Here is a 23,327-nt window from a genome sequence, read left to right on the forward strand (position 1 = left end):
GCAAAGCTCTCCTTCAAAAGTGAGGGAGAGACATGCAGTGTACCCAGTGGTCCCATGGATCTGTCTTTTGCTTCAATAGTGTTGGAATGGAACAGACCCAGGGACTCTCTCTCCCCACCTCTTCAGCCTCAACCACCCTCCAACTATCTCTCTAGTTGCAACCTCTGGGACCATCTTCTGGGCCAGCCCCTGCTTCTGGGGCCAGCTAACACCATTTTTGTGTGGTTAGCTCCTTATTGTCAATCAACAATGAGCTCCCAGGTCCATAAGAATTATTCCAATGATGTGGAGGCCTCTGTTAACCTCTGGTCAACCTGCATCTGCAGGCCTCCTACATCTACCTCTCTCCAGGCTTCTATTTAGACTGTGATGATATGTCCCTGAAGGGTGTGGACCACTTTTTTCTGCAAGTTGGTGAAGGAGAAGTGTGAAGGCACCAAGCATCTCTTGAAGACACAAAACCATACCCTCTTCCAGGATGTGCAGAAGCTGTTGCAAGATAGTCTGGAAGCCATGGAAGTCACCCTGGTCTTGGAGAAGAGCCTGAACCAGGCCCTTTTGGATCTGCATGCCTTGGGTTCTGCCAACACAGACCCTCATCTCTGTGAATTCCTGGAGAACCATTTCCTAGACGAGGATGTGAAAATCATCAAGAAGATGGGCAACCTCCTGATCAACCTCTGGAGGCTGGCCCATCCACAGGCCGGGTGGGGTATCTCTTCAAAAGGCTCACCCTCAAGCATGTCTAGGAGCCCCCAGAGCCTAGAGGCCTTTAGGAGGCCCCTCTGAATTCCCAGCATCCAGGCTTTTGCCTGGGCCCCTCCCTCCAGCCAGTAGGCATCCTTTTAACCAGCCCCTTGCCTGCCCTCTAACAAGCCCTGAACCAAGTGTAAACAATAAAGCTTTCTGCAGCAGAAAGAAAAAAGTGAGGGAGAGTTTAAAATTTTCACAAACAAATGCTGAATTTGTTAACAATAGACCTGTACTACAAGAAATACTAAAGGGAGTGCTGTCAGCTGGAAAAAAAAAAAAAAGAAAAGATAGAGATCTGGAGAAGGGCACAGAATTGAAGAGTATTAGTAAGCATAACTTAAAGGAAAGAAAGAGAGACTGGGAAAAAATAGATCTGACAAATAAAAACCAAAGGATAAGATAGTTGGTTCAAGAACTGCCTTTACAGAAATAACTTTGAATGTGAATGGATTAAACTCCCCAATTAAAAGATACAGACTGGCAGAATGCATTAAAAAGTATGATCCAGAGATATGCTGTTTACAAGAGACTAATTTTAGACCCAATGACACAAAGAGATTGAAAGTGAGTGGATGGAAAAAAAATATTTCCTGCAAGCTGTATCTAAAAGAAAGCAGGGGTAGCTTTACTAATATCAGACAAAAAAAGACTTTAAATGCAAAGATGTCATAAGAGACAAAGAAGCCCACTATATATTAATAAAAGGGACAATTCACTAAGAAGAAATAACAATCATAAATGTTTATGCAGCCAATCAAGGAGTTCCAAGATGCATGAGGCAAACATTGGCAAAAGTGAAGGGAGTAATAGATGTTTCTACAAGAATAGTGGGAGACTTCAATACACCACTCTCTTTCATAGATAGAACAACTATACAGAGGACAAATATGGAAATAGAGAACATAAACAATGTGATAATTGATTAGACCTAACAGATATATATATAGTTCACTGCATCCACAATCAACAGGATATATATTCTTCTCTAGCACACATGGAACATTTTCCAGGATAGATCATATTCTAGGGCACAAAACAGGTCTTAATAAATTTAAAAACATTGAAATTATTCAAAATACTTTCTCTGACCATAATGGAATGCAGCTGGAAATCAATAACCATCAAAGAACCAGAACTTTCACACATATATGGAGGTTAAACAACACACTCTTAAACAATCAGTGGGTCAAAGAAGAAATTGCAAGAGAAATTGGTAAATATATGGCAATGAATGAAAAGGAGAAATCAACATATGGGATGCAGCAAAGGCAGTGCTGAGGGGGAAATTTATAGCTCTAAATGCATACATTACAAAGGAAGAAAGAGCTAAAACCAAAGATCTAACCAAACAACTGAAGAAGGTAGAGAAAGAACAGCAAAGTAACCCTAAAGCAAGTCAAAGAAAAGAAATAACAAAGATTAAAGCAGAAATAAATGATCTGGAGAACAAAAAACATGAGAGAATAAATAAAAGCAAACTTGGTTCTTTGAGAAGATAAACAAGATTGACAAATTCTTAGCTAGACTTACAAAGTAAAAAAGAGAGAAGAACCAAAGAAACAAAATCAGAATTGAGAGGGGGGTCATTACTATGAATCCTGAAGAAATGAATAATATGACAAGAGGATACTATGAACAACTGTTCACCAACAAACTAGACAACTTAGAGGAAATGGACAATTTCCTGGAAACACATCAGCAACCCATACTGACTTGAGAAGAAATAGAAGATCTCAACAAACCAATCACAAGTAAAGAGATCCCATGAGTCAACAAAAAGCTTCCTACAAAGAAAAGCCCAGGGCCAAATGGTCTCAAAGGGGAATTTTACCAAATATTCCAAAAAAAACTAACACCTTTCCTGCTCAAACTCTTTCAAAAAATTAATAAAAAGGAACACTACGTAACTCATTTTATGAAGCTAACATCACCCTAATACCAAAACCAGATAAAGGTACTACAAGAAAGGAAAACTACAGATCAATCTCCCCAATGAATATAGATGAAAATAAATTCTCAACAAAATACTTGCAAATCAAATACAAAGGCACATTAAAAGAATTATATACACCATGACCAAGTGGGATTCATTCCAGGCATGCAAGAGTGGCTCAACATAAGAAAATCAAACAGTGTAATACAATACATTAACAAATCAAAAGGGAAAAGTCATACAATTGTCTTGATTGATGCTGAAAAGCATCAGACAAAATTCAGCATCCTTTTCTGATAAAAACCCTTCAAAAGGTAGGAACTGAAGAAAACTTCATCAATATGATAAAGGGCATATATGAAAAATCCACAGCCAGCATAGTACTCAATGGTGAGAGAATAAAAGCCTCCCCCCAAGATCAGGAATGAGACAAGGATGCCCACTGTCACCACTATTATTCAACATTATGCTAGAAGTTCTAGCCAGAGCAATCCAGGAAGACAAAGAAATTAAAGGCATCCAAGTTGGAAAGAAGGAAGTAAAACCGTCATTATTTGCAGATGATATAAGCATATATTTGGAAAATCCTGAGAAATCAATGGCAAAGATACTTGAGCTAATAAACAAATTCAGCAAAGTGGTGTGATACAAGATTAATGTACAAAAGTCAGTAATGTTCCCACACACTAGAAATGACCTAACTGAAGATTCACTCAAGAAAAGAATTCCATTCACAATAGCAACTAAAAGAATCAAGTGCCTAGGAATAAACTTAATCAAGGATGTAAAGGACCTCTACAGAGAAAACTACAAAACTTTGCTAAAAGAAATAAAGGAGGACCTAAATAGTTGGAAAGATATTCCATGTTCATGGATTGGAAGGCTAAATGTTGTTAAGATGTCAATTCCACCCAAACTGATCTACAGATTCAATGCAATACCGATCAAAATTCCAACAAATTTATCAAATTTATTTGGAAGGGAAAGGGGATTCAATTTGCCAAAAACATTCTAAAAAAGAATGAAGTGGGGGGGGGCTTACACTTCCTGACTTTAAAGCCTACTATAAAGCCACAGTTGTCAAAACAGTATGGTATTGGCACAAAGATAGACATATTGATCAATGGAGTCAAATTGAGAGTTTGGAAATAGACCCCCAGACCTATGGTCAATTGATTTTTGATAAGGTCTCCAAATCCACTATACTGGGACAGAATAATCTTTTCAACAAATGGGGCTGGGGCTGGGAGAACTGGATATCCATATCCAAAAGAATGAAAGAGGATCTCTACCTCACACCCAGTGAAAAATTAACTCAAAGTGGATCAAAGACCTCAATATAAGAACCATTACTTTAAAGCTCATAGAAGATAGTATAGAGAAATGTCTTCAAGCCCTAGTGATACTGATACTGCATACCTTACACCCAAAGCACAAACAATGAAAAAAACAGATAAATAGGAACTCCTCAAAATTGAATGCTTCTGTGCCTCAAACAACTTTGTCAAAAAGGTGAAGAGGCAGCCAACTCAATGGGAGAAAATATTTGGAAACCATATATCTGATAAGGGATTGAGATCTAGTATATATAAAGAAATTCTACAACTTAACAATAAAAGGACAAACAACATGATTATTAAATTGGCAAAAGATATGAATAAACATATTCTGAAAAGGAAATACAAATGGCTAAAAAACACATGAAAAAATGTTCACCTTCATTAGCTATTAGGGAAATGCAAATCAAAACCACAATGAGATATCTCACATCTATAAGAATGGCTGTCATTAAACAAATAAGGAAACTACAAATGCTGGAGAGGATGTGGAGCAACTGTAACTCTTATTCATTGCTGGTGGGACTGTATAATGGTACATCCACTCTGGAAGACAGTTTGGCAGTTCCTCACAAAAGTTGATATCCAGTTACCCCATGATCCAGCAATTTCACTTCTTGGTATATACCCAGAAAATCTGAAAGCAGTGACATGAACAGATATATGCATACTGATATTCATAGTGGCATTATTTACAATTGCCAAAAGATGGAAAAAATCCAAGCATCCTTCAATAGGCAAGCGAGTAAACAGAATGTGTTATATACATATGATGGAATATTATGCAGCAGTAAGAAGGAATGAGGTCCTGAAAATGTGACAACATGGTTGAACCTTTAGCACATAATGCCGAATGAAATGTCAGGCACAAGAGGAGAGAGATTATATGATTTCACTAATATGAACCCCCTGGATAAGGTAAAATCAGAGTATTAAAATGTAGAATATAGGGGGGCCTAGAGATAGACAGAATCTAGAGAAGTGGGGCAGTTACCTAATATGTATAGACTTGTTAACCAGGTTTAATTTAAAGGTATGGGAATGGACACGGGTGATGATTGTTCATTAATGGGATTATAAGTAACAGTGTTGTATTGAAAACAAAAATGATTGAAAGGGGTTGTTTAAAGTCATGTACCTCACAGATTGCCATTACAAATATAAATAAGTTCTTGCATGATCTACCTCTAAGGTATGACACTTGTACAAAGAGGTAATAACAGAGTAGTATATGGGAAAAACTACCTATTGCATACTTTAGACTACATTTCTTAGGAATACCTTAATAGCACCACACCAAACCACTACTAGGGGTAAATAATTGGGGGAATAAGAGTAACGGGGTATTTTGGGATATGATAACTGTCTAAAATTGAGAATGATGATTGTACAACTAAGTATGGATAATGTGAGACACTGTTTATTATTGATAGAATATATGCTATGTAAAATTAGGGAGCCCCTACTTAAAAAGTCAAGCCCTCGATCTTGAGGCTTGCTCTTATGAAACTTACTTCTGTAAAGGGAAGGCGAAGCCTACATAAAATTATGCCTAAGAGTCACTTCCAGAGAACCTCTTTCGTTGCTCAGTTGTGAGATCTCTCTCTCTAAGCCCAACTCTGCAAATAAATTCATTACCCTCCCCTCTACATGGGACATGACTCCCAGGGGTGTGAGTCTCCCTGGCAACATGGGACATGACTCCCAGGGATGAGTCTAGCCCTGGCATCGTGGGATGGAGAATGCCTGCTTGACCAAAAGGGGGGAAATAAATGTAACAAAATAAGGTTTCAGTGGCTAAGATATTTCAAATAGTGTCAAGAGGCTGTTCTGGGGGTTACTCTTATGCAAACTTCAGCTAGATATTGCAAATTGCAATAGTATGCCAAGTCTCCACCAACAGTATTCCTGAAAACCCTAAAAACTACCCAGGTTTCTATCTGAGCCTCTATAAAAGTTTCACTCACCAAGTTTATTTTTCAGAAATTTAAAACCTCCAGATTGTTCCTATGCCAGATAAGTCCTGAAACTCAAAGGCACCAGTCAGTTTCTTCAAGAACATCAACCAGCTGCATCCTCCTTCCCCATAATGTTGACAACCCTTTTCAACATCAACAAGTTAGGGTGGTCATTGCTTAGGTATCCTTGAAGATTGAGAAAGTGATCAAATGAAAGGAAGGAGTAGCAACAGACAAGATAGGATTTAACAAATGATTATGACTACTGAATCATTATACAGACATTTCTTTTTAGTTTCTAGTGTATTAGAAGAACAGATAGAAGGAAATAACTGAAATTTTGAAACTATAACCCATACCATACTTTGAAATTTCTCTATAAGTACTTGTTAAACCATACTTTGAAAGTTACCACTTTTCTGTATATATGTTAAATTTCACAATAAAAAATGTTTTCTGTTTTTTTTTTTTTTTTAAAAAGAGGAAGCATGACCCTACCAACAACTTGATTTTGAACTTCTGGCCTCCAGAACTGTGAGACAATAAATTTCTGTTGCTTTTTTTTTTTTTAATTGATGTAAGATATGAATCTACATATCCAAGATGCTCAATGAACTTCAGGTAGGAAAAATTCAGAGATCACACCTAGACACTTAAATCAAACTACTAAAAGACAAAGACAAAGGAGGATCTTCAAAGCAATAAGAGAGATGCAATTCATCACATGCAAGGGATCCTCAATAAGATTAACAGCAATGTATCATCAGAAACCATAGAGGCTTGAAGGCAGTGAGTTGGCATACATAATGTGTTGAAAGAAAAATGCAGTCAACCAAGAATTCTGTATCTGGCAAAACTATCCCCCCAAAATGAAGGAGAAATTAAGACATTCCAAGAAAAACCAAAACAGCATTTGTGGCTAGTAGACCTACCCTATTTTTGGTTTGTAACTCCTTTTGTTTTCCCTATATGATTTAAAGACAAATGCATAAGAGGCTAATTAGAAATCTGTATTAATGGGCACAAAATGTATAATGTTGTAATTTGTGGCAATAAGAAATGGGGGCAGGGGGAGCTGTCTAGGACCAGGCTTTAATATACCATTGAAGTTAAATAGGTATAATTGCAAACTATTTTGGTATAAATTTAGGATGATAATTGTAATCCCAAGGGTAACCATTAAAAATAACTTAAAAATATCCAGAAAAGGAAATGAGAGGGGAATCACAACTGTATACAAGGAAAAAATCAATTAAACACTAAAGAAAGCAGTAATGGGAGAATTGAGAACCAAAAAGATAGAAGACATGAAGAAAACAAAATAGCACAATACCAGAAGTCCTTCTTTATCATCAGTAATTAAATTTAAATGAGTTAGACTCTCCAATCAAAAGACAGAGACTGGCAGAATGGATTTTTTTTTAAATCACGATCCAACTATATGCTGTCAACAAAGCACTCATTATAGAAAAAAAAGAAATAAATACGATGAATGTGAAAGTATGGAAATAACATTAAATGCAAATAGTAACCAAATTAGACCTGGAATAACTATAATATTATCAAGCAAAACTGACTTAAATAAAAAGCTGTTACAAGAGTCAAAGAAGGGAATTACACATTAATAAAAGGTTGAAGCAATAAAGAATATATACAAATGATAAACATACAAGCCAAAAAATAGGGCCCAAATATATGAAGCAAAAATCAAAGAGATAAGTAGACAGGTCTACAGTAATATTCTGAGATTTCAGTGCCTCACTTTCAATAAATGGATAAAACAACTAGACAGAAGATAAATAAGGAAATAGAGGAACAGTAATATAAACCAACTTGACCTATCAAAAAACAGAAAACACCACTCAAGAACAGCAAAATACACACTCTTCTCAAGTGCACATTGAACATTTTCCATGACTGACCATATGTTAGAGCTCAAAACAAATCTCAGTAAATTTTAAAAGAATTATTCATGCAAAGTACCTTCTCTAACCATAGGGGAATGATAATAGAAATCATTAACAGAAAGAACACTGGAAAACACCAATATGTGGAAATTAAACAACAGACTCTTTAAAAATCAATGGGATTTTTTTGTAAACACACAACTTCTCTAAAAAAAATATCAACTAATGGGTCAAAGAAGAAATCATAAGAGAAATTAGAAAATACCTTGAATCAAAATGGAAAACATGGCATACCAAAATCTCTGGGGTAGATCAAAAGTGGTGAACAAAGAGAAATGTACAGTTGTGAATGCCTACATTTAAAAAGAAGAAAGATCTTAAACCAGTAATCTAACTTTATACCATAAGGAATTAGAAATAGAAGAATAAATTCAACCTAAGCCTAGAGAAAGGAAATAATAAAGACTAGTGCAGAGATAAATGAAATAGAGAATAGAAAAGCAATAGAGAGAGTCAATGAAACCAAAAGTTGGTTCTTTAAAATGATTAACAAAATTGGCAAACATTTAGCTAGAATGACCAAAAACAAAAGAGGGAAGACTCAAAGTACTAAAATCAGAAAGGTAGTGGGGGACATTAATAGCAACATTAAAAAAATAAAAAGCATTATAAGAGAAATCAATGAACAACTGCTCACCAATGAATCAGATAACCTAGATGAAGTTGCCAAATTCATAGAAACACAAAAACTATCAAAAATGACTTAAGGAGAAATACAAAATTGGAACAGACCTCTAAAACATAAAGGGATTGAATCAGTAATCAAAAACATCCCAACAATGAAAAACCAATTCTTCCAAAAATTAGAGGAACACTCCCTAACTTGATATTTGAGGCCAGGATTGCCCTGATACTAAAGCCAGAAAAAGACATGACAAGAAAAGTAAATTAAAGATCAATATCCCTTATGAATATACATGCAAATTCCTCAATAAAACACTAGCAAACTAAATCCAATAGCACATCAAAGTATTTTACACATGATCAAGTAGAATTCATGCCAGCAATACAAGAATGCTTCAACATAAAAAAACCAAAAATGTAATACACTACATTTATAGATGAATGGAAAAAAACCAGACATTCATTTCAATTGACACAAAAATTGCATTTGACAAAATCCAACACTATTCCATGATAAAAAAAAAAAAGACTCACCAAACTAGGAATTGAAAGGAAATTCTTCAACATGAGAAAGGACATTTAAGGAAAATGCACATCTAATATCACACTTAATGGAGAAAGACTGAAAGCTTCCGCCTAAGAGCAGACAAGCATAACCATTTTCACCACTTTTGATTCAAAATCATATTGGAGGAGGAGGGACAAGATGGCAGCATAGAGAGGTGTGGAATTTAGTTAGTCCCCTGGAGCAACTAATAAACAACCAGGAACAACTAGTAAATAATCTGGAACAACTGCTGGGGGACAACCATGACTGTCCACACATCATACACCAACCTCGATTGGGTGGAATGGCTGAGATCACAGCATAAAATCTGTAAGTAAAAACTGTGGAGCTGTGCTAGGAGCCCCCTCCCCCCATAGCAGGCTGAGCTGCAAGACCTCACTGTGGGAGAAGGCAGCATTCTTGGAGCAGGTGAATGTAGCTGAGCCTAGCTCCAACTGGGGTTTTGATTAATGAGTGTGAACTGCTGAATACAAGCTACAAACATAGACAAACCCCTGACAAGCAGCAAAGTACCCTGAGGTTGCTTCCAGTGGAGGGGAGGTGGGGCTGACAGAAAAAAAAGATAATTAAAAAAAAGAGGGGAAGAACAGATGCTTTTAAAGACAACTAACCTTAGAGAGCCAGAAAATGCCAGTGCCCTGGGGAATGGAGCCCAGAAGACTGGGTGCTCTCTCTGACTGATGGGCAAAACTGGAGGGCCATGGACTGTCTCTGAAATGGGGCTTTCTTTCCCTTTTTATCTCTCTAAACCCGAGTGGCTCAGTGGAGACAGCCTCAGCCATTTTCAGTTCTCAGTGCTCTGACCCAGAGAGGGGAGGAGTTAACAAAGTCAGAGAGACAAAGGAGTAATTCAAATGCAGAAGATAGCTACCTAGGGGTGTATCTTCCCTAAGAGGAAGGAGGTGGGGCACAGCTCTAGGGCCAGCCCTCTCTTCAGAACTCAGACCCCAGGGTCTGGGGGAAAACAGTCAAAACAGAAACAACATAAGCGGAGAATTAAAGTGGTCACACCTCCTTACACCAGTCAGCAGTGACAGGCTGACAGGTGCCACCTGCTGGGCAGGTTAGGAAAAGCAAAGCAGCTAGAGACATCACAGGAAAGTCTGTCAATCTGCTAAGACACACCCTCAGGGAAACTTGGCACTGAATATAGCCCCATTCTGAGACCTGATCCTGTTCTGGTCTGGGAAAATCTGATTGGGATAATCAAGGAAACCAGATGCCTAGACAACAGAAAAACTACAAATTACACTGGGAAGGCTGAAGATGTGGCCCAGTCAAAGGAAAAAACTTTCACCTCAAATAAGATACAGTTGAGATACTGTTTCACTCTAATGAAACAATCAATTAAAGATTTTGTAAGAAATATGCTAAATCAATTCAGGAATTAAGTCAATGAATTGAGGGAAGATGTGGCAAAAGAGATGAAGGATATGAAGAAAACACTGAGCAAACATAAGGTAGAAATTGAAAGTTTGAAAAAACAACTGGCAGAACCTATGGAAATGAAAGGCACAACACAGGAGATTAAAAACTCAATGTAGACATACAACAGCAGATTTCAAGAGGCAGAAAAAAACACTCAGGAACTGGAGAACAAGACACCTGAAATCCTACACACAAAAGAAGAGATAGGAAAAAGAATGAAAAAATGTGAGCAACATCTTAGGGAATTAAACAGCAACATGAAGTGCATGAATGTACCTGTCATGGGTGTCCCACAAGGAGAAGAGAAGGGAAAAGGGGCAGAAGCAATAATAGAGGAAATAATCAATGAAAATTTCCCATCTCTTATGAAAGACATAAAATTACAGATCCAAGAAGCACAGTGTACTGAAAACAGAATAGATCTGAATAGGCCTATGCCAATATACTTAATAATCAGATTATCAAACATCAAATATAAAGAGAGAATCCTGAAAGAAACAAGAGAAAAGTGATCCATCACATACAAAGGAAGCTTGATAAGACTATGTGCAGATTTCTCAATAGAAACCATGGAGGCAAGAAGGGAGTGGGGTGATATATTTAAGATACTGAAAGAGAAAAACCACCAACCAAGAATCCTATATCCAGCAAAACTGTCCTTCAAATATGAGGGAGAACTTAAAATATTCTCTGACAAACAGACAGTGACAGTTTGTGAACAAGATACCTGTCCTACAGGAAACACTAAAGGAAGCACTGCAGACAGAAAGGAAAAGACAGGAGTGAGAGGTTTAGAAAACAATTTTGGGAGATAGTAGCACAGCAATGTAAGTACCCTGAACAAAGATGACTGTGAGTTTGGTTGGAAGAGGAAGGTTAGGAACATGTTGGACACCAGAGGGAAAGAGGAAAGATGCAGACTGGGACTGTGTAACTCAGTGAAGCCTAGAGTGCTCGATGACTGTGATAAAATGTACAAATATGATTTTACATGAGGGAGAACAAATGAGTGTCAACCTTGCAGGGTGTTGAAAATGGGGTGGTATTGGGGAAAGAGATAAGATCAATGCAGACTGGAGACTATAGTTAACAGAGACATTGTATTATGCTTCCTTTAATGTAACAAAGATGGTGTGCCAGGGCTGGATGCCTATAAGAGGGGCATGTACGGGAGGGCTATGGGACTCTCTTGGCATTGGTGATGTTGTCTGACTCTTTTATTGTACTTTAGTTTAATTCTGTCTTTCCTTTTGTTGCTTTTTAGCTGTTATTTTTTTCTTTCTTTTTCTTTTGTCTCTCTGCATTCTTTGACTCTTCCTCCTTCTTTGTGGAATCAATGGAGATTTCCTTATACAGATAGTGGTGATGGTGGTGAATGTATAAATACGTGATTATACATGGAACTATCGATTGTTCACTTGGGATGGAATGTATGGTGGGTGAACAAAACTGTCTTAGAAAAAAAGGGTTGATGAAGAAAACTTGAGGGCACTATATTGAGTGAAATAAGTCAGACACATAAGGACAAATATTCTATGGTCTCACTTATATGAACTAATTAGAATATCTAAACTCATAGACATGACATATAAGTTACCAGGATATAGAACAAGGCTAAAGAATGGGGAATGGTTGCTTATTGTGAGCAGAATGTTCAACTAGGGTGAACTTAAACATTTGGAAATGTACAGAAGTGATGGTAGCACGTTATGAGAATAACTAACAGTGCTGAATGGTGTATGAATGTGGTGGAAAGGGGAAGCTAAGAGTTACATATGTCACCAGAAGGAAAGTTGAAGGTTAAGATATAGGAATGTATACAACAGTGAATCTTGTGGTGGACAATGTCTATGTTTAAGTGTACAAATATTAGAAATCTCTTTCGTGAACTAGAAGAAATGTATGACACTATAACTAGAAATTTATAATAGGGGGTATATAGGGAAAAATATACTTATTGCAAACTATGTACTACAGTTAGTAGTATTTTAACATTCTTTCATCAATAGTAACAAATGTACTATACCAACACTATGAGTCAATAAGGGGGGGTGGTTAGGGGTCTGGGAGGATTTGAGTTTTCTTTTTTGTTTTTATTTCTTTTCTGGAGTAATGAAAATGTTCTAAACATTGAAAGAAAAATTAATTGTGGTGATGGGATGCACAGCTCTTTGATGGTACCATGGGCAATTGATTGTGCACTTCAGATGATTGTATAGTATGTGAACAATCTTAATAAAATAGATTTTTTTAAAAATCGTATTGGAAGTTATAGCCAGAGAAATCAGACAAGGAAAAGAAATAAAATACATCAATATTGGAAAGGATGAAATAAAAATATATCTACTCACTGTTGACATAATATTATACATAGGAAATACTAAAGGGTCCACAAAAAGCTATTAGAACTGCTAAACAAATTCAGCAAAGTTGCAATACAGAAAATCAACACCCCAAATCATTTTTATTTCTATACACTAAATGTGTAATCCAAAACTGGATTTAAGAAAACAATTTCTTTTAGATTCTGTTCTAGTTTGCTAATGCTGCCAGAATGCAAACTACCAGAGATGGATCAGCTTTTATAAAAGGGGGTTTATTTGGTTACACAGTTATGGTCTTAAGGCCATAAAGTGTCCAAGGTAACACATCAGCAATTGGGTACCTTCACTGGAGGATGGCCAATGGTGTCTGGAAAACCTCTGTCAGCTGGGAAGGCACGTGGCTGGTGTCTGCTCCAAAGTTCTGGTTTCAAAATGGCTTTCTCCCAGGACGTTCCTCTCTAGGCTGCAGTTCCTCAAAACCGTTTAAGGGGTTGAGCACTGGAACTGAGAGAGGAGCTTCAGCTTACAGAGACATTTTGGAGACAGCCTTTGAAAGCAGACTTTTGCTCTGGAGAAGCTGAGAGAGGACAAACGCCCCAGGAGCAACTGAGAGTGACATTTTGGAGAGAAGCTGAAGCCTAGAGAGGAACGTCCTGGGAGAAAGCCATTTTGAAACCAGGACTTTGGAGCAGATGCCAGCCACATGCCTTCCCAGCTGACAGAGGTTTTCTGGACACCATTGGCCATCCTCCAGTGAAGGTACCCGATTGCTGATGTGTTACCTTGGACACTTTATGGCCTTAAGACCGTAACTGTGTAACCAAATAAACCCGCTTTTATAAAAGCCGATCCATCTCTGGTATTTTGCATTCTGGCAGCATTAGCAAACTAGAACAGATTCCATCAAAAACCAAAAAATATTTAGGAATTAATTTTTAATTGTATTAGAGCTGTAGTATGTTTACAGAAAAATCATGCAGAAAGTAGAGTTCCCATGCTACTCCCTTCAAACACAGTTTTCCCTGTTATTAACAATTTGCATTAGTGTGGCACATTTATTATAATTGATGAAACTATATTACTATAAAATTATAAATTTTAGTCCATAGTTTGCAATAGGGTTCACTCTTTGTGTTGTACAGTTCTATGGCCTTCTTTTGTTTCACCCTCTTGGGTTTTTATCAATGTGGTAGTTAAGACCACAATTTCTGTACACATTCTAACAATATCATACATAGAGAAAAGAAAAAGGAATGAAATGTAAGAATTAAGTTGGATGATAGAACGTTTTTCAATATGTGAAGATATACGATCATGAGTATTGTTAAAATTCAGTAGTACACATGGGACAATGGCCAGATTCAACATGCCTGAGGGACACAGATCCCAACCACCTTTTATAACATAAACATATAAGGTGGTGGTTTGAAAAATGTCCAAGAATGATATGTTGAGCATCGTACATTTATAATGCTAAAATTAAGCATGAAAGTCAACAAGAACTCATTATTATTACCTTAATTTGACCTCCAGGTACCTACTTAATCAAAGTATCACTGCATTTCACAGTGACAAAACAAAGCCTGTCCAACGTATTCACACACATTTTAGAGCAGAATTTGATTCAAACACTCTAATCAATAAGGATCTAGCAAAAGGGTGAATATTACTGATGAGGTAATGGGAAAAAAATGATAGTAGCAGTCTGCATAGTTTTGTGTCCTCTTGAGTTTTCTTAACTAAGAATTTAATTAAGTAAAAGCAAAAATTAGTTTCAAAAAAGGTTCACCCCCAGATGATTATATAGCTTATAATCTATAATGAATCAAACCAAATAAAGATTTCAATTACTATAAAATAGAACTCAATAGGTCAAGGAAATACAACCTCCACAAATGTTAAGCCAATTCAGATGCTGCTAATGCAGTCCTAACAAGTGTCCATGTCCTGCATGGACAATTCAGGCCTTCATGCAGACCTTGCTCAGCCAGGCTGTCCACCCCCATCACCTGGACTGCAGAAGTAATCATAACCAGCAAAATTGCTTCAGTAGGCTTCCCAAACCAAATCATGGGTGCATACAGCATAGCCACAATTTTGATACATGCTTGTGCTTGAACTTACTCATGAAAAATCTTAGTCAATTTGTTGTAACACATCCCCTGCCACCAGCTCAGTTACATGGACTTGATGATGGAAGCATCCTCAAAAACACTGCATGAAGAGGACCCAGGAAGACACCTGGATGCAAGCTTACCCCACATCTAAATGTAGATCGAGTGACTGAATCTCTGAAAACACAGATAGATATAAACTTCCTTCCAATGGAAAACTCACGGGTCTTAGGAATTTAGAATAATGAATAGTCCATGATACTAGAACTGACCTGCACAGTGTCCATGGTTTGAACAGTGCACCAACTGCAACAGGCACCAGTGCTTGAGGGGATGCCAGGCACCAGTCCTGCTCATGGAGAGCAACAAGTTCTGCATTCCATCCCCACTCCCCCCTGCAACTACTTCTCCAGCCTTCCTAACAACCTTTCAATAACCCACTTTGGACACAGTACTTCATCTTCTATGAGACAGCCTACTTACAATAGCCTTCATTAATATGTAAATCCAAACCACTGCTCTTCTCCCCACAGGAAGCAGGAGAAAGACCATTAGAGGGATGTTATGACTGTACCATGAATAGATTTGATTCCAGAATTATACCAATTAAGCAGATTGCATAGGAAGATCACTAGAGACCCATTACCACCTGAAGAATTACTGTCTTAAAAATTAAAAGTCAGTGCTGAGCCCTCTGTCTTGGGGCTTGCCCCTATGAAGCTTGTTACTGCAAAGGAGAGGCTAAACCTGCTTATAATTGTGCCTACGAGTCTTCCCCCGAGTACCTCTTTGTTGCTCATATGTGGCCCTTTCTCTAGCTAAGCCAACTCGGCAGGTGAATTCACTGCCCTCCCCTCTACGTGGGAGCTGACTCCCAGGGGTGTAAATCTCCCTGGCAACGTGGGATATGACTCCAGGGGATAAATCTGGACCTGACCTCATGGGATTGAGAACATCTTCTTGACCAAAAGGGGGATGCAAAATGAAACAAAATAAAGTTTCAGTGGCTGAGAGATTTCAAATGGAGTTGAGAGATCACTCTGGTGGACATTCTTACACACTATATAGATAACACTTTTTAGGTTTTATTGTATTGGAATAGCTAGAAGTAAATACCTGAAACTGCCAAACTCCAACCCAGTAGCCTTGACTCTTGAAGATGATTGTATAACAATGTAGATTACAAGGGGTGACATGTGATTGTGAGAACCCTGTGGATCATGCTCCCTTTATCCAGTGTATGGATGGATGAGTAGAAAAATGGGAACAAAACCTAAATGAAAAATAGGGTGGGATGGGGGGACGATTTGGGTGTTCTTTTTTACTTTTATTTTTTATTCTGATTCTTATTCTTTCTGATGTAAGGAAAATGTTCAAAAATAGATTGGGGTGATAAATGCACAGCTATTTGATGGTACTGTGAACAGTTGATTGTACACCATGGATGATTGTATGGTATGTGAATATATTTCAATAAAACTGAAATTAAAAAGAAAAAAAATTAAAAGCCAGTTTACCATTAGAGGGAGTTTTGATTTGAGACATAAAAAAAATGCATTCTCCAAAATGAGTCTCCTCCAATACAAAGAGGAGACAAAAGTATTTGCTTTATGTTGAAGATGATGGAAAGGACCTGATTAATTCTTATATCAAAGACAGTCTTCAGAACACCTCAGTCCAACTTGGCTTAAAAACCCAAGGACTCTCATGGATCATTCTAAGAGACCCTGAGTGAGGCCCTGCTTGGGTCCTAGGCTAGGCCCGCCAGGCTATGCAGTATGGACGTCTCACAGACTCACCTCCTCACACACTTGGATGGGGATGTTATAGTGCCGATCATCCTCAGCAATCAGTGTTGCCATCGGCCAGTCCTCTGAGGGGTCTGACAGGTAGACTGTGATGAACTCTACAGTGTCATACTTGGAGAGCCAGTGCGCCTGGATGGCGTGGCCACAGAGTAGGCAAGAAGGAACATTTGAACCTGTTCAAGGCCACCAGTGTGACCCACCTGGTTTAGGTGGTTCCTCAGCAGCTGCCCAGGGTCATTCTATGTGTCTGGAGCAAACAGGAGCACAGAGAAAATGGAACTTCCTTTCCCTTCTCTTTATCATCATAAGTTCAATGGCTCTGTTTAGCATTATAAATTACACGGCTTCATAGACTATATTCCTCCTCTTCATTTGTGAACAGTTCATCACGAGGTATCTGCCTTGCTTCTGCAGTTCTCATTTCAGTCAAGCCTGCCCACTTCCTTAGCCGAGTGAGGGATTCCATAATTTTACCAACAAGGTCCTCGCTCTACCCATCAAATTGCAGTCCAAGTTTCCACTGCTTGATCCAGCTGTATTTGATGATCAAATTTTCTGGTAACAGCATGAGCTTGGGGTACTACAGCCACAGGGGCAGCTAGGCAGGCTGGCTCAGCACCTGGAACAATGTGACCCTCAGCTCACAGTTATCACCGCAGAGTCGCCTTATGGAGGTGAATTTCTGAGAAACCTTCTTGTAGCCCTTTTTCATGCATGTTGCTTTTTGCGAATTTCCACTCCATTCTTTTTTGCAGTAGTCCATGATATCCATTACAGGAGCTACACTTAATCTGGGTTCTGATGACCCTCTTTCATGTGTAAGTAATTTTCCTTTTCTATTTCACCCGGCGCATGATACATATCCTCCGCATACTCTGCCAAACACCGCTCCAGCGGCCGCAGCTGCTGGCCCTCCCATGCTCTTGCTGGGCCCCCGGACGCTGTCCCTGCCTCTCACGCTGGCTTCTCCACGCACCTTGCGCAGGCCATGCTACCGGCTGGGGCATATCCCACGACTCATCCGGCCACCCGCGGCAGCGACGGCGCTGAAGGGGTTTGGCCGGCTTTATTCATCCGGGGTCCCTTCCGTTGCCCCCTATATCGCTTCGCCGGGCCATAGCCGCGGCCGCTCTGCTGTCCTGGTGGCTTCCAAGGGCCCCCGGACGCTTCCGCACCAGTCACTACGACATGCCCCGATGGCTTTTTAAAATAAATTTATTGTTTATTAGAGAAGTATAGGTTTTCAGAAAAAGCATGTAGAAAATAGAGTTCCCATAAGCCACCCACCCCCAACGCAGTTTACCATATTGTTAACACTTTGTATTAGTGAGGTACTTTGTTACAATTGTAGAAACGATATTTTTATAATTGTACTATTTTCTCTAGTCCATAGTTTACATTATAGTTCACTGTTTCTACTGTATAATACTATGTTTTGTTTTGTTTTTTAAAAACATTTTAGAAGAACGGGAGGAACAATCAACAGAGAGATTTGGAGCCCCCGAGCCTTGCAGTGGCTTTGGCAGCATGTGAGCAACTTCCTGCCAAGAACCCAGCTCACCGCATAGGAGGAGGCCTTAGGGAGAATATCCAGAGGAAACCAATGCCAGACCGTCTGGAATTTCACTCACCGCAGGCAGCATGAGACATTCTGTGCCAGCTTCTGTGCCCTACTGGCAAAGATTGTCGCTCTCCAGGTAGGAGGGTCCTGGAAGCAGAAAGCATCAGGAGCCTCTCTAGAGGAAGAATGGGGCCAGATATGAACTCTCTATAATGAACACAGTTTTCAACTTATGAAGGAATTTTAAGTAAAATAATTAATTTCCACATATTCAAGTTCAGTAGTCTTCTGTGTGAAGTGCCAGCAGCCACCACCCCCCAACCCCCACAGAAATTATCAGGATTTTTCTGGCACCACATTGAACTCTTCTTGGTACTTTTGGCAATGACAGAACTTCTGGACAGATTTATCTGCTAAATTCTCTCGAGCAGAAAAGAAAGCAAAACCTCTGGAAGCAGTATAAGGATAGCAGAGCAGAGATCCCTCGCTTGCTGTGCACTTTTGCAGAAACTCAGCCTGGACTTGGATGCTTTTACTGAAGATTTATCCTGCTTCATTCATCTCCATCTATTCTGGGGAGTCTGGCATTTTAGAGCTACCTTCTGTGGCCCTTTTCTACCATCTTTTTAATCCCAACCTTTCCATTCAGGCAGTCAAATGATATGAACTTTGAAATGGAGTTTGTTATACTTTGGGAACCTGCCTCCTTTCCCAGGCTGTTGCTGTCGGGGAGGACCATTTGAGAGCTGTGGTTTGTTCTTGGGGAGGCCCTGGCCTTGCCTGCAATCTCCGCCGTGATCCTTTTGCTGCCTTTTGATAGCCTGATTGTCAACCTTCTGGGCGTCTCCCTCTTCACTCTCCTCGTTTGCATCATAATCCCAGCCATTTTTGGCATCTCCTTTGGTATTCCAAAGTTCTACATGAAAACTTTGTTAAAAATCTTTGTGTGGGCTACCTTGAGAATGGAGAGAGGAGCCAAGGAGAACCATCAGCTTAACAAGCCTTATACCAATGGAATCATTGCAAAAGATCCTACTTCCCTAGAAGAAATCAAAGATATTCATCGAAGTGGGAGTAGTAAGGCTCTGGATAGAACTCCAGAGTTTGAGCTCTCTGACATTTTCTACTTTTGCCAGAAAAGAATGGAGACCATTATGGATGATGAGGTGACAAAAAGATCCTTAGCAGAGGAATTGGAGTCCTGGAACCTGCTGAGCAGAACCAGTTATAACTTCCAGTATATCAGCCTTCGTTTCACTGTCTTATGGGGGTTAGGAGTGCTGATTCAATATTGCTTCCTTCTGCCACTCAAGATAGCTCCTACTTTCATGCGGATTAGCCTTCTGGTGGTGGGCACAACCGTGGTGGGATACTTACCAAATGGGAGGTTTAAGAAGTTTATGAGTAAACATGTCCACGTAGTGTGTTACCAGATTTGCATGTGAGCCCTAACAGCCATCATTACCTACCATGACAGCAAAAACAAACCTAGAAATGGTGGCATCTGTGTGGCCAATCATACGTCTCCTATTGTCTTGGTCATTTTGGCTATTGATAGCTATTATACCATGGTGGGTCAAGTGCACAGGGGGACTCATGGGTGTAATTCAGAAAGCCATGGTGAAGGCCTGCCCTCAAGGCTGGTTTGAGTGTTCTGAAGTGAAAGATCGCCACCTGGTGGCTAAAAGGTTGACTGAGCCTGTGCAGGATAAAAGCAAACTACCTATCCTCATTTTCCCAGAAGGAACCTGTATACATAACACATCAATGATGGTGTTCAAAACGGGAAGTTCTGAAATTGGAGCCACAGTTCACCTTGTTGCTATCAAGTATGACCTTCAATTTGGTGATGCCTTCTGGAACAGCAGCAAATATGGGATGGTGATGTACCTGCTGAGAATGATGACCAGCTGGGCCATTGTCTGCAGTGTTTGGTACCTGCCTCCCATGACCTGTGGGGTGGTGGTCTGAAGAGGGAGAAAGTGAAGGATACATTCAAAGAGGAACAGCAGAAGCTGTATAGCAAGATGATTGTTGGGAACCACGAGGACAGGAGCCGTTCCTGAGTCCTCAGCTTGTGCTGGCTGCAGCCACCATGCCTGAATCCTGACACATGAGCCAGCTGGAGTTGCTGCTACCACCGCCGCCCCTACCACCGTCCCCACTGCTGCATCCTTTTCAGACTCTGGGGTTCTTTGGAGCTGCTCTGGATCCAGGACTCCAGCTTCTTCAGAGCTGCACTGGGATCCCTGGCCCTGGGGCAGTGCAGTCTGTCCTCTGGCTGTCTGAAGTGGGTGTTTTGCCCAGGAGATGCCTTCCTGTTTCTTTTGCACATAAGTCCATTGGAAGAATGCCATTAAAGTCACCTCCACCTGTGCACATTATAAAGGGCTGCATGTTATGGAAGAATCAGCCACATTCCTGCATTAGGGATGTGAAAGATGTTAGTATTTTATGGATGCCCATGTGCCCATATGCCAGAGTTCTTTGGTGGGAGAAGGGTCCACCCCACTGTTGAGGAGAGGGACAGCTGAGGTAATGTGGCTTGCTTCAGCTAAACATCATCCCCCCAGCCTTGAAGCTCTGCAGATTTTGCTTTCAGCAAAATGAAGTTTTAAATTCTTGTGCTACTACCCTTGGAAGTCACCAAGGGGAGTGCGAAGAGGCCAGGTGGGCCACTGGCTAGTCAGTGGTGAGAACCAGGAGTCCTTTTGCATTCAAACTCCAGTGCCAATCTTGAACACATGACTTGCTCTTTGTTAATGTGTGCCTCAGTTTCCCCATCTGTAACATGGATCAGGAAGGGGAGGGTGGTGATACCTACCTCACAGGGTTGTTGTGGGGACTAAAGTGCTACTATGAGTGAAGGACAAGTAATGCTCAGTGTTATGAGTTCAGGCCCATGAGAGTGGCAGGACGAGGTCTGTGCTCAGAGCTGCTGCACCAGGCTTTGGATTTGTTTTTGTGAGTAAGTAAAATTGTCTTGGATGGTGAAAACAAAACAAAACAACAAACAAAAACATTTTATTCTGGTAACACATATACAACCTAAAATTTCCCTTTTTACCCACATTCAAATATATAATTCAGTGGTGTTAATTACATTCACAATGTTGTGCTGCCATCACCACCTTCCACTACCAAAACTTTCCCATCACCCCAAGGAGAAAATCTGTACCAACTAAGCATTAAATCCCCATTCCCTACCCTCACCCAGTCTCTGGCAACTATTATTGTAGTTTCTGACTCCATGAATTTGGATAGTATAAATGTTTCTTATAAGTGGGATCCTACAATATTTGTCCTTTTCTGCCTGGCTTATTTAACACAACATGATGTCTTCAAGGTCCATCCATTTTATAGCATGTATCAGAAATTTATTCATTTTTATGGCTGAAAAATTTTCCCTTTTATATGTATACCACAGTTTTGTTTATCCATTCTTCCATTGATGGATATATGGGTTGCTTCCACCTTTTGGCAAGTGTGACTAATGACTCTATGAACATCAGTGTGCAAATAACTGTTGGATTCCCCACTTTTGATTCTTTTGCCTATATACCTAGAAGCAGGGTTGCTGGGCCATATGGAAACTCTATACCTAATTTTCTAAGGAACCTGTCAACTGTTTTCCAAAGCAGTTGCACCATTTTACATTCACACCAACAATGTATGAGGGTTTCTATTTCCCCAAATCTTTGCTAACACTTGTTATTTTCCATTTATTAAAGAGTAGTCATTCTAGTGGGAGAGAAATGTAACTCATTGTGGTTTTCATTTGCATTCCCCTACTAGCTAATGATGTTGAGCATCTTTTCATGTGTTTATTGGCCATTTAAATGTATATCTTCTTTGGAGAAATGTCTATTCAAGACATTTGCACATTTTTAAATTGGGTTGCTTGTTTTTTTGTTGTTGACTTATGGGAGTTCCTTATATATTCTGGATATTAAACCCTTATCACATATATGTTTTCTCGATATTTTCTCCCATTTTGGTTGTCTTTTTACTTTCTTAATAATGTCCTTTGATGCATATAAGGTTAACTTTTGATGAAGTCCAGTTTATCAATTTTTTCTTTTATTGCTTGTGCTTTTGGTATAAAATCTAAGGAAGCATTGCCTATCACAAGATCCTGGAAATGTTTCCCTTTCTTTTAGGAGTTTTATAGTTTTATTTCTTATATATAGGTCTTTGTTACATTTTGAGTCAATTTTTGTAAATGGTATGAAGTAGGGGTCCAATCTCATTCATTTTTTCCAAGTTTTGATTATGAAAATTTCCAAATATACAGAAAATTTGAAAGGTTAGTACAGTAGCCACCCTGATTCTATTGTACTAATGCTCAGATGCAACAATTAAACAATTGTTAATAATACATTATATTAATGTGTGTAAACATAATTTTTTGAAACATCCTTAAGTTGCAGACAAGATATCTCACTCCTAAATACTTCAGCATGCATCTCTAAAAGTAAGGATACTCTCCTTAATTATCATCATACTATTATCAACTCCTGAGAAAATTAGCAACCATTTCCTAATATTATCTACTACTGACAACATAATCAAATTTCCTCAGTTGTCTACACATCTTTTATAGTTGAATTTTTTATTAGAGAGGTTGTAGGTTTACAGAAAAATCATGCATAAAATAGAGAGTTCCCATATATCACCCCATTATTAACATCTTGCATTAGTATGGTACATTTGTAACAATTTCATGAAAATATATTTAAGGTTGTACTATTAACTATAGTCCATCAATTACAATAGGGTTCACTCTTTCTGTTGTATAGTACTAGATTTTTTTGTAAAAAAAATTATTCTAGTAACATAAATACAAACTAAAGTTTCCCCCTTTTAACCTCATTCAAATTTTCTCTTTAAATCACATAAATCTTTTTAAAATTTATTTTCAATTTTTTATTAGAGAAGTTGTAGGTTTACAG

At 39.0% G+C, this 23,327-nt stretch overlaps 3 pseudogenes; 2 read left to right on the forward strand and 1 right to left on the reverse strand.

Annotated features, from left to right (window-relative positions):
* The first annotated feature begins 249 nt into the window (after positions 1–249).
* On the forward strand, positions 250–789 carry LOC119522317 (annotated as a pseudogene).
* A 15,950-nt stretch (positions 790–16,739) lies between these two features.
* LOC119523382 lies at positions 16,740–17,690 on the reverse strand (annotated as a pseudogene).
* Positions 17,691–17,731: 41 nt separating this feature from the next.
* On the forward strand, positions 17,732–20,441 carry LOC119522318 (annotated as a pseudogene).
* The last annotated feature ends 2,886 nt before the right edge of the window (positions 20,442–23,327 follow it).

The sequence above is a fragment of the Choloepus didactylus genome, chromosome X (assembly GCF_015220235.1).
Source record: "Choloepus didactylus isolate mChoDid1 chromosome X, mChoDid1.pri, whole genome shotgun sequence".
Classification (NCBI taxonomy): Eukaryota; Metazoa; Chordata; class Mammalia; order Pilosa; family Megalonychidae; genus Choloepus; species Choloepus didactylus.